The sequence below is a fragment of the Coenobita brevimanus genome, chromosome 91 (assembly GCF_032717465.1).
Source record: "Coenobita brevimanus isolate Jiangsu-jjx chromosome 91, ASM3271746v2, whole genome shotgun sequence".
Lineage (NCBI taxonomy): Eukaryota > Metazoa > Arthropoda > Malacostraca > Decapoda > Coenobitidae > Coenobita > Coenobita brevimanus.
The window spans coordinates 7,810,177-7,821,776 of record NC_137044.1 but is presented as its reverse complement, the minus strand read 5'-3'; positions in this window follow the sequence as shown (position 1 = coordinate 7,821,776).

The window sequence follows — 11,600 nt, the reverse complement described above, 5'->3', positions numbered from 1 at the left end:
TTATTCTTGCTATCTCCAACCATTTATATTCAGCATAACAAGAATTTTCGAACTGGAGGGGTATATGCCATCATTCACCCCTTCATTTTTAATAATCCCTCCTAAAGTTGAATATACTCGCTTAATGACGACATGATTAAAATGAAAACTACGGCATCGTTTTGAAGGGGTAAATAAGATACAGCTGGACATCTGCTTACAATAACCAGTATGCTAACAAGAGCGATGCCGTCTGCACTGTAAATATCAATCAAGTGAGAGATATTTGGATCCCGAGGCCACATCAATCCTCTCAGTCTCTCTCACACCTCGCAGCTGTTGACCGTCAGACGATAATTGTACATGCCAGACGTGTGCTAAATGCATTACCATCTTCATTATTTTGCATGACTTGTCTTCCTAAAGCATTCCCAGTCCTTTGCGTCATCGCCCAGGGTGTCAGACCATTATTCTAGCTTGTGAGGAACACTTAATGCTCCACTTAATCTTTTATATCTTCAAGTGTAATGTGTACGGTGTTCTAAACTTCACAATGCATTAACTTTCTGTTAACTACTGTCTTACTTTTTGAAATCGTTGCCGCTATTAACCCTACTTATTATTGTGGTATGGGAGAAAAAGTGATGCCTAATGAAATACCAACATCACTTTGGTCATGATCGTCTTTATATTCACCGTTAAACTTCATTAAGTTTTTTTGCAGCCGCCACCGCCACACACACTCGAGGTTTTATGCTCCCAGTCCTCTTAAACTAACTCAGCCTAATGACCCTCCACAGAAGCTGGGTCTAGTTGGTGTCGCGCACAAATTAACCATTTCATATGTTAACATTTATATATATTTTTTTAACAAGATGAAATAGTTCGAGGTCTGAAAAAATATGATAATGAAGATGATTACTGCGACTAATACTAGACGATTACTTGGACTAACATAAGATGATTATTTATACTAACACTAGACGATTATGTAGGTTAAAACTAGACGATTATCTAGGCTAACAAGAGACATAGCAGTCAGAGGGTTGAAGGATTAGACACTTCACTCATAAAATTTTTCAGTTATATTTCTGCTGTTTCCAGACGATTTTATTCACGTTAGAGTAGACTTCTTGAACTACAGAAGTTAGGTAAAGCCTTCGTAAACTTCTACTGCATGGGACCCTCTTAAAATATATAAAATAATCGGGAAGTAGTAAGAATTAAAAAAGATAAATAAAAATCGTCGCCGGCCTGAAGTGGTTATTGGAGACTGTTTCTAATGTCGCCAGAGAGAGAGAGAGAGAGAGATAAAAGGAGCGCCGACTCTCTAGCAGCGTCCCCACACTTTACGGTAGCACAGAAAAACCCTTATAATAAAACTTTCGACTAGGGGGAAAAAATTATACGGCCTCAGCTGCGGGGTTGTGAGAGAGAGAGAGAGAGAGAGAGAGAGAGAGAGAGAGAGAGAGAGAGAGAGAGAGAGAGAGAGAGAGATCCCAACCCGCAGCACTCAGAGGTCACAGCAGTTATAAAATGAAGTTGTCCATTAACCCCATTAAAGCTGACCAATGGGTGTCAGAATGAAACGTGAGCCTTTGTTATTTCTTGACGAACATTTTCACTTCTTCCGTATTGTTTTTCTGACTGACATTTATATCAACGACACAGGTTAGAAACAGAGAAGAGTTTTTTTCTTATGCAAGGAAGAAGGAACCAAAGGCCAGAGGTCAGCAAGATTGTCCCTCCAAGAAAAAACAAAAACAAGTTACGGTTATTGTACGGAATTTTTTCCTCTTTTTCTTTTCTTTTTATCTATTTACTTATGTATTTATTTATCTACTTATTTTACTTATTCTCCCCTTCACTATTACCTCGAACTGTAATAAGGGTAGACCTCCATTTATGATGAGAGTAGAGCTCGGTTTTTAAGTGCAGCGCTGCATTTGTAATCAGTGTGGAGCTCCACCAGTAATAAGTATAGAGATTCACTTGTAAATGATGTAGAACACCATTTGTAATAACTGTACAGCCCCATTTGCAATAAGTATGGAGCCATGAGTGATGCTGCATTAACCCCTTCAATACAATGGTGTCTTGTTGTTTTGTTCGTGTTATCTCCAGACATTTATATTCAGCCGACGACAGCCACAAGGTAGTAAAGGAATTAAGGAAGGTCATATCAAGCCCCCAACCTTCCAATAGTCTCGCAAAAGTACCGTACAAGTGTTACTGGACTGCGAAAATGAAACAGACGTCCTCGAGTTGAAGGTGACAGGTGTAGAGCTCAATTTTGCCGGAAGTATAGAGAAGCGTGGAGCAAGGCATGAATGTTCCCGCTGTCACTCATATTTCTGCAACTGCCATGACAATTTCCTCCATCTCTTTGTGGCTGAGTAGGAAAAATTATAATGATGAAGAAAAGCAGGCCAATAAGATATGAGTATTGTGGATAAGGAAGGGGAAGGCTGTTTGGCACATGGCAAAAAGAAAAAAAAAAAAAAAAAGGACGCTCGTGTGGCATGGTTTCTACTTCCCCTCTGCTCCAGTCAGGCCGTATTACAAGTGACCTGTAAAATATCGTAACACCTCTGTCTCAGCCATTTATTATGTATCCTGCGAGCCAGCGAACATGTTTACTCTCAGCTAAGTTTGGAAATAAGCGGTCTGGCCTGACCCGGCCCGACCCGACTGTCAGCCGACCCGACTGTCACGCTAAGCAGAAGTTAACAACTTTACTCCTATGTGAAGGAGAATTGGAATTCTTCCTGCATATGATACATTCATTAATAAATTTTGTTTTCAACTAAAAACTCACCCATATGGGCGAAGGAACCCCTTCGCACCTCGAATTTTCCAAGGAAGTGTTCGGCTCTAATCGGTAAACATCTCAATTACGAAACCACATTAAATAAGGTTTTCCGTCTTAACACTGCGTTTTTTGGCATCAACTCTAGTAGCAACTACATATCGGAGATTCCGCCTACAATTTTATATCGGAGAGAAACTGTGATAACATGGCGCTCGCTGGCTCATCACGCGCTCACAAAGCGCACTTTAATTTTTATGCCTCAGTACCCTCCTTTACAGTATGTTCTTGACGCAAAGCATGTCGATATTGAAATGAAACTGATACCATACAAGGGAATGTTAAGGTGTACAAATGCTGAATAAATCGCCAAGGAAGAAGTGCTACGAAGCCTCCTATGCCATGCCTGACGAATATATTTAGCTTTGGAGAACACCCTCTTAATGAAGGAGCTAATGAAGGCTATGCAAATCCCCTCCAGTTTGAAAGTCTCCCGTAAGCAAAATAAAATAGTCTGGAGACAGCAAGATGAAATTTAATAGGTACATCATCGGACGGAATGAATTTAAAGGATAAAACAATGGCACTCAAAACAGCATCAAAAAACGGTAAAATTAAGGTCACCTTAACGTGAAGAAATGTTGTCAAGATCCGCCATCATTAAGAAAAAAAATCTAAAAAAGTCACTGGATTCGCCAGGATCATCCCGCCATCAAGGAAAAAAAAAGATGGTACTCAAGAAAACACTAAGATCAATTCGTCAGAAAAACAAAACACTGTAGAAACGAAAAAGATCCTTCTGTCCATAAGTATCTTCCTCATGATCAAAAGAAATTAAAAAAGTTAATCAGTAACGCACAAAAATGATCAAAATCAGTCTTTCAAAAATACAGAGCCCCGTAAAAACGCAGAAAAAAAAGAAAAAGAAAAAATCCTACGACCCATATGGATCCACCCTCCCCCATCATCAAGAGAAATTAAAAAGCTAAATCGATGGTAATGACTGGGGGCGCTGCTGGTGACCTCTGGGGCGGACGATTGCAGGAAACCATTAAACCTTATGAATTCCTACGACAGCCGCATTAATCGCACTTTCCCGACAGCGCCCCGCCCGACCTACCCGACCCGCGAGGTGTCGGACGGGCTGTCGGGGTTGTCGGGGGAGAGAGAAGGCGTTGGGGAACTGTCAGAGAAAGCACATACATAAGACTGTCAGTGGAAGTACATAGAGGGATAGGACTGTCTGAGGACGTACGCTATTAAATGTGCAAGATAGTCAGTGCGGTAAGACTGCAAGTAAAGCATACAGAAAACTACCAAAGGAAACACACACACACACACACACACACACACACACACACAGATGGAGAAGGAAGACGTTGAGTGAACACGAGAGAGAGGACACTGTAATGTGCGTGATGTTCCTCAAACGCGGCATTACTTCGTACCATTCAGGAGAGGTGAGGCGCAGTGCTGCCAGGTTAGTATGTTTTTTAGCTAGATCTGGAGATACTCATTTCCATTCAGCGACAAGTTTTAGCGAATAACGATAAGAAACCTAATGATTTTTTACAGTGAGTAATATTTTAGAGACTTCTTCTTTTTTTTTTTTTTTCTTACAGCCTTACTACAGAGGGATTTCAGCGCATTTTTAGAGCGATTTTCTGGTGCATCTTGTTCCTGGTGATATTTGAGCCGTTTGGGAGAGGAAGCTTAGCGACATTTGTGAATTTTGATTGGCAACTTCGCGGCTGGGTGTTATGGCGACGTAATGCCATATTTATACACTTTCCTAAGTTTAGGTTGTGCGTATGAGTGCTTGTATGTACGTTTGTCTTCACTCATACAGCCACAGAACACTTCACAAATTAAAGTGAATATGAAAGTGGCAAAGTACGAAATGCAAAAACATAAGTGATGGTAGTTAACTTTAATGGAGACTTGTAAATTGGTTAGGGTTCTTTATGAACACGGACTTTAGCCGTGGGCCGCAATCTGCCGCAACCACTGTGATTCTGAGGGAGAGGGTTGGGGAGTGGTGGCCCTTGTGGCTGGGGGGTCAGGCGGCCGCATGTCTACCCACCGCAAGGCACCGCACCCGCACACGCCCTCACCACGCACACACACGGGTAATGGGGTGGCAGGGGGTACTGGGTAGCATCGGGCAGTACTGGGTAGCTGGGGAAGATATTGGGTAGCAGGAAGTACTAAGCGACATAAGAAAATGAAGGGGATCTAGTATCATACGAGTGCTGAAGTAGCAGGATGATGCCAAGTAGGAGAGGACAAAACTGGGTGGCAGGGGGGAGGGGGATACTGGGTAGCAGGAAGTAGTGGGAAACAGAGGAAAGTACGGAGAGGAATTAGTAGCACACTAGTAGTGTGCACACTGGGGTAACAGGGGTGATGGTTGGTAGCAGAGGCAGTACTGGGTAGCAGGGGGGGAGTAGGCTACTGGGTAATAGGGAGAAGTACTTGATAGCAGGGGGTAGTGCTGGGTAGCAGGAGGAAGAACTGAGCAGTAGTTCATCCATCTTCCCCAGCACTGTACAACTCCATTCTGGCCACCTTTAACCCTACCGCACCACGCAACCCACTCTCTCACTCATCCTTTCTACCCTATCCTTCAAACATTTTATCACACTATCTTTTCACAAATCCACTTCTTTGCTTTATCTTTCCACCTTATCTCACCCTCACCTGCCCCTCACCCTACCCCTCACCCTGCCCTTTACCCAACCCTCTCTCCCTGCCTATTACCCTGACTTCCCACCAGTCATTTCAACCCTACTCCCTACCCTAATTCTGCACAGCACCTTTCAACTCTTTAATCTGTCTCCCCACACCCGACCTCCATTTATTTCCCTCTCCCCCCTTATTCTGCTCCACCCTACTTCCTTGCATCTCCCTTTCACTTCCTCACCCTGATTCTCTACCCTATCCTTTTCTTTCTCTCTTCTTCATCCATTCACTTCATTCCACTAGCCTATCCCTTCCATCTCTCCCTCATCCTGACCATCTATCTCTTCTTTATTCTAATTCTTACATTTATTCTTCATCTAACCAATTTCCTTGCTATAAATTATGTGTTATTCTACCTCTCTACCAACTTCATCAACTGCTCACCCTGCATTTCCACTCTGGCTCCTCACTCTACCCCCTACTCTTCCTCCTCACCCTTTCCGTTTTCCCACCTCTTCACTCTCCCCCTCATCCTATCCCACATCTTATTTCCCCACACTATCCCCTTCCGTCCTCCTTCCTAACCCTACTCTCTCACCTTGTCCCTAACACTACGTCCCCTTATCCTACCTCCTCATCCTATCCTCTACCCTGCCTCCTCATCCTATCCTTTACCCTGCCGCCTTACTCTATTCCTCATTTTACACTCTACCCAATCCTTGACTCTACATCCTCGTCTTACTTCCTCACCCTACCGCCACACCCTAACCTCTACCTCACTTCCTTGCCCTACACTACAACCAACTCTCACTATTTCCTTCATGATTATATTCTGGTTGATATTTTTGCATCCTTCGCATTCCATGTCTTCGTGCCAAAGAGGGTAAGAGTGATGAATATAATGATGATGATGAAGACAGAGCTGGTGACGGAAATGAGAAAGATAAAGTTCATGATGACAGGGAAGATAAAATTGATGGTGATGATGATGATACTGATAATCTTGTTGATGACGGTAAATAATAATGATGATATCAATAATAATGATGATGATATACGGACGAAAATGACGCCTTTTCACTAACGCATTTCCTTACTCCATCTCCCTTTTACTCCCTCACCCCCACCCCTCCCCCTCACCCAGTCACCCGGCCGTCACCCCACCCACTGACCCGTGATCTTGCGTGTGCTGGGTGAACAAATTGCGGGTATTGCGAGGGTGAGGGGGTGAAGGGGTGGGGGTGAGGGGTGAGGGTGAGAGTGGTAGTGTTTCCGATAGCTGCTTCTTTTTTGGGGTAGGTTATGCTCTCTTTCTCTCTCTCTCTCTCTCTCTCTCTCTCTCTCTCTCGTGTGTGTGTGTGTGTGTGCATGCGTTTTATGGATAAGTAACGAAGTAAAGAAATATAAATACACACACATGCATGCGTGACTGTGAGTGTATTAAGAACGTATATAAACATGTTCTTATATATGTACGTATGACCTGAAGCACATTAACAAGTACATTTACCGCTTGCGCAGACTCAAACACCCATGTGCTTTAAGTGACTTGGATGTTTCAGTATGTATATCTTATTTTTCCTACGCGAGACCCGAGGCATATATATTTTTTCAGGGATGAATAAGAATGTAAATGTGCTTCTCAGAATTCGTGACGATGCATTATTGCGTATAAGTTGAGTGCATGCCTGTGTGTGTTTGCCTTTGTGCTTATATGTATGCATGTCTGTGTGTGTATGCAAGCCTCTGTGTGTACATGTTTGTGCCTTCATGTATGCTTGTTCGTGTGTGTGTGTGTGTGTGTGTGTGTGTGTGTGTGTATCAGTGACACTGCATGAAGAAATCTGTGACATTTTGTGTGCGTGTGATTGTGTGTTATGATGGCCTTTCAGGTGTGTGTGTGTGTGTGTGTGTGTGTGTGTGTGTGTGTGTGTGTGTGTGTGTGTGTGTGTGTGTGTGTGTGTGTGTGTGTGTGTGTGTGTGTGTGTGTGTGTGTGTAATTCTACGAGGTAACAGGGGACGGTAATTTATTTTTTCATCCTTAGCATTCTCGAATCCACCTAAAAAATGTCTTCTCGAGTATCATTTGTAGTGAATGACAGATAACAGACTGTGATAGGTAATTCTTAGACCCTTTAGCTCAATGACGTCTTTTATTTACTTTATTCCTTCTACCAACAGACGATTTTATTCAGCTACGGATTTCTATTAGTAAATGTGTTAATGATGAGTATATCTTTCTCCTTTCGACTGTCTTTCCTAAGCTGAAAAAAACATCGTAAGACAGTATTGTAAAAATGTAAACTACGTCCTAGAATTCAAGGGGTTAACTAAGACCTAATAGTGAGGCTGGTGAAAATACTGGGTGGAACGAAAAACGAGATGAAATGACAAAGTGGAATAATATATACAGCAAGGAAGGAGGCGGCTTCGAATGGCAGAGGGAAATGGGGATACTAGGCAATAGAGGACATTGGTGATAATTTTTTTCTCGTCCACCTACGATAAACTCATCTAGCAGAAATATAGCTAGCCGACTGCGTAAGTAGGTAAACAAGCAGAGAGACAGACAGACAGACAGATGGACAGATAGATAGATAAACAGACAGACAAGCAGACAGACAGACAGACAAATAAACAGACAAACAGATGGGCAAGTAGTCAGACACAGATAAAGAAATAATACTGAAAACAGATTTACAGATTTAGACAGACAGACTTACTCGTAGGCAGACAAACAGACAGGAACACAAACAAAAGGCTAAATACAGTTGATAGAGGCAAGTTGAGGAAAAAGGCAGGACTACTGGCCTGATATAAAGGTAAGTCACGAATATAAGGTGTAAAGGAACCGTACCGTACACATTTCACGACACTGCATCCTTGAAAGTGAAGGCGAGAGAGAGAGAGAGAGAGAGAGAGAGAGAGAGAGAGAGAGAGAGAGAGAGAGAGAGAGAGAGAGAGAGAGAGAGAGAGAATTATCTAAGTCAAATAAAACCTGAAAATGAGCCGTCTATAGTTCAGGGTTCTATATCCTGTTGTTAAAAGTTCAAATCTCAGAGACGAAATATCCACAATATTCCGGGATTCGCGTTCATCATCATCATCATCATCATCATCGTCATCATCATCATCATCACAATCATTACAAAGTCTGCATTGAACCAAGGGGAATATTTCTCTGGCACTAACTGCAGAATTCTTAAGCCATTCACGCCGATGATGCATTTTCACTTTATATTTTTTCTTACAGTTTTATTCAGCTTTGGAGACACTTTTCTACCTGAACTGGTTTGGTACAGCTTCCGTTATCTCTTTCATGGGGCTGGAGAGGGACGCCTTCTCGTGGTGGCACCGATATAACTGGGTGGCACTGCTGTCCGGTTATACGAACGTCCCTCATCTCCCTCCCTATCCACCAAAAGGAGGATGGTGGACCGCCGAAGGGCTGCTTCTACCTCCAGTCCACTAGGTGAGTTACGGTATTAGGTTGTGTTACGTCACGTTAGGTTAGGTTTTTTGTAAGTCTGATTAGGTTGTTAGTTGGGATGTGTTATATCAGCTTAGGTTAGGTTTTTGGTAACTTAGGTTAGGCTGTTATTTGGGTGGTGTTATGTCAGGTTAGGTTAAGTAAGTGAGGGTTAGGATTACGGTAAGTTAGGTTAGGTTTTTAGTTAGTCTGTGTTATGTTATGTCAGCTGAGGTTAATTACGTGTAGACTGGGTTTGACTGATGACAAGAATCCCTTTAATACTATAGCGATTTTTTTCTATTCTTGTTATTTCTAGGCGATTTCATTCAGCTTGGAGAGACTAGTCGAGCTGGAGGGGTTAGATACAGCCATCACTTACAGCATGACTACCAGGGTGCGTCGTTAATCTAAATAAATGCGTCTGATGTTAGCAAGAATAAAATGTAAGAAGAGGGTATCAGGCAGGGAAGGGAAAGCTTTGTGTACAGCGTTGAAATGGTCTGTGGTTCCGAGATATGGCGTCCTGGACAACAAGGCACTTCCTGTGGGTGCGTCAGGAAGGGCCCTAATAACCACTCATTACCTTAGGAAGTAATTAGTCCAGCGCCCCGGTAGTCATTACACTCGCCTCATTTCCTCACCTGACCTCTGAACCCTACCCTACCCCACCCTACCCTTTCATCAGCCACCCTGCCCTACCCTGTCCTTCCTAATCCAACCCTACCCTACCTTAGTCTAGTACTGTATGCCCTTAGCCACTCTTTTACATCCTTTTTTCCATCTTTTTTTTTCCATCCCATCTTTTTACATCTCTCTTTCTACTCCGGTCATTTAAATTTACCTACATTTCTATATCATCACATCATTTTCAGGTTTCTTTCCACTCCACTCCATCTCACTACTTTTCTTTTTTCCTGGCACCCTATCTCAGAATATCACCCACTCTTCTTCCCCCACCACAACCACATCTCTCCCCATTTCACCACATCCACCCACTCTACCACATCCCTATCTATAATTACTCAGTCCCATTATATCTCCCTGTTCCGTCACCTCATCCCCTTCCTCCCTATCCCATCAGATCCCTTTTCAGACCTCATCACTTTTTTCTACCCCTTGATAGCATTTCCCCTCCCGCCCCACCCCACTCCATCACATCCTTCAACCCATTCCCTCAGATCTCCCTCCCAACACCACCCCATCATATTCCAACCTATCTCATCTCATCTCATCCAACCTCGTCACATTCCCTCCCTAAACCGTCGTATCCCAACCTTCCAACCACCTCATCACTCCATCACATCTCCCTTCCCTTTCTTCTCACCACATTCCTCTCCCCCCCCCCACTCAACACAATCGAATATTTCTTTTCCACCTCTATTCCACCACATTCCTCTTCCTACCCCACTCCACATTATCATATACTTCGTTCACACCCCGCCCCTTTGCCCTTCCCTTCTACCCATTACATCCCTCCTATCCCACCTTTATCCCACCCTTTAAGACCACGGCTCATCTAGGCTCGTTAAGACCTCCCAGTTTCCCTTCCCCATCCCTCACCCTTGCTATGGCCTACCCACCTCACTCTCACCACTTCTATCTCTCCCTAGGAAAAGAAATCAAGATACCTCGCCTACTTATAATTTTCCTCATACTACAGTAGGATTATATCATTCTTTTTGTCTTTTTACAGCCAGACAATTGTATTCAGCTTATTCAACGAAATAAACTCATATTTTGGCGATAGTCATAGTTAAAAGAAACATTCATAAGTGGTGTAGTGTATAAATGGTAAAAGAAAAAGGTATCATCCGTACATATATGCAAACTGTTTAGTGGCTCTATTTCCACGTCTCTGTACGTGTATCCGCTTATATTCCATCCAAGCTCTCCTCACACTGTGCTGCTCTACCCACAAGGTATGCAGTATCAACACCCATCCCAACTAATCCTTCACAGCCTCCTTCTACGCCCTTCCCTTTCTACTCTAACTACTGTACCAGGTAAGCAGTATCATCCATCCTATTATATTCCTCACAGACTCCTCATATGCCCTGCTACTCTAGCCACAAAGTAAGCAATAGGTAACAAGTAAGGGTTATTGGCGTCACTCCTAGCGGCCGGACCCCACCTCGCCATGACACAACCTGACAATTACCGCCGCTCTTCCCGCGGCCAGAAAATAAGAGGAATCACATCCCGGAAGACCCCGACACTCCCTCGGAAAAACTAGGATGAGCAGCACCCGATCCTCCCTTAAGTACAGGCTCTCAGGGGCGTTATGGGAGGGCGGAAGGAGGTAAAAAGGGCGGGAGAGACTTCATAATAGAACTCGGGTTTAATGAGGAAGCGTGGGTGAAGTTTTTGCCGTTCTCGTGCGATGGCATGTGGGGGCTCCTCATCGATCACCGGGCAGATGTTAGGGCGCTTACTCCTCCCCAACTTGTGTTATTTGTTCTTGTTCTTGTTCTCTCCGAATGATTTTTGTTTGGCTTCGAGACTGACTTTTCGAACTGGAGAGGTTAGGTACAGACTTCATTAAACTCTTCAATATTATTATTAGCATTATTATTATTTTTTTAGGTGCGTACTCCTCAAAAAACTTTTTTATTTTTCTCATGCTCTCTTCCTGACGAATTTTGTGTTCAGCTTTACCAT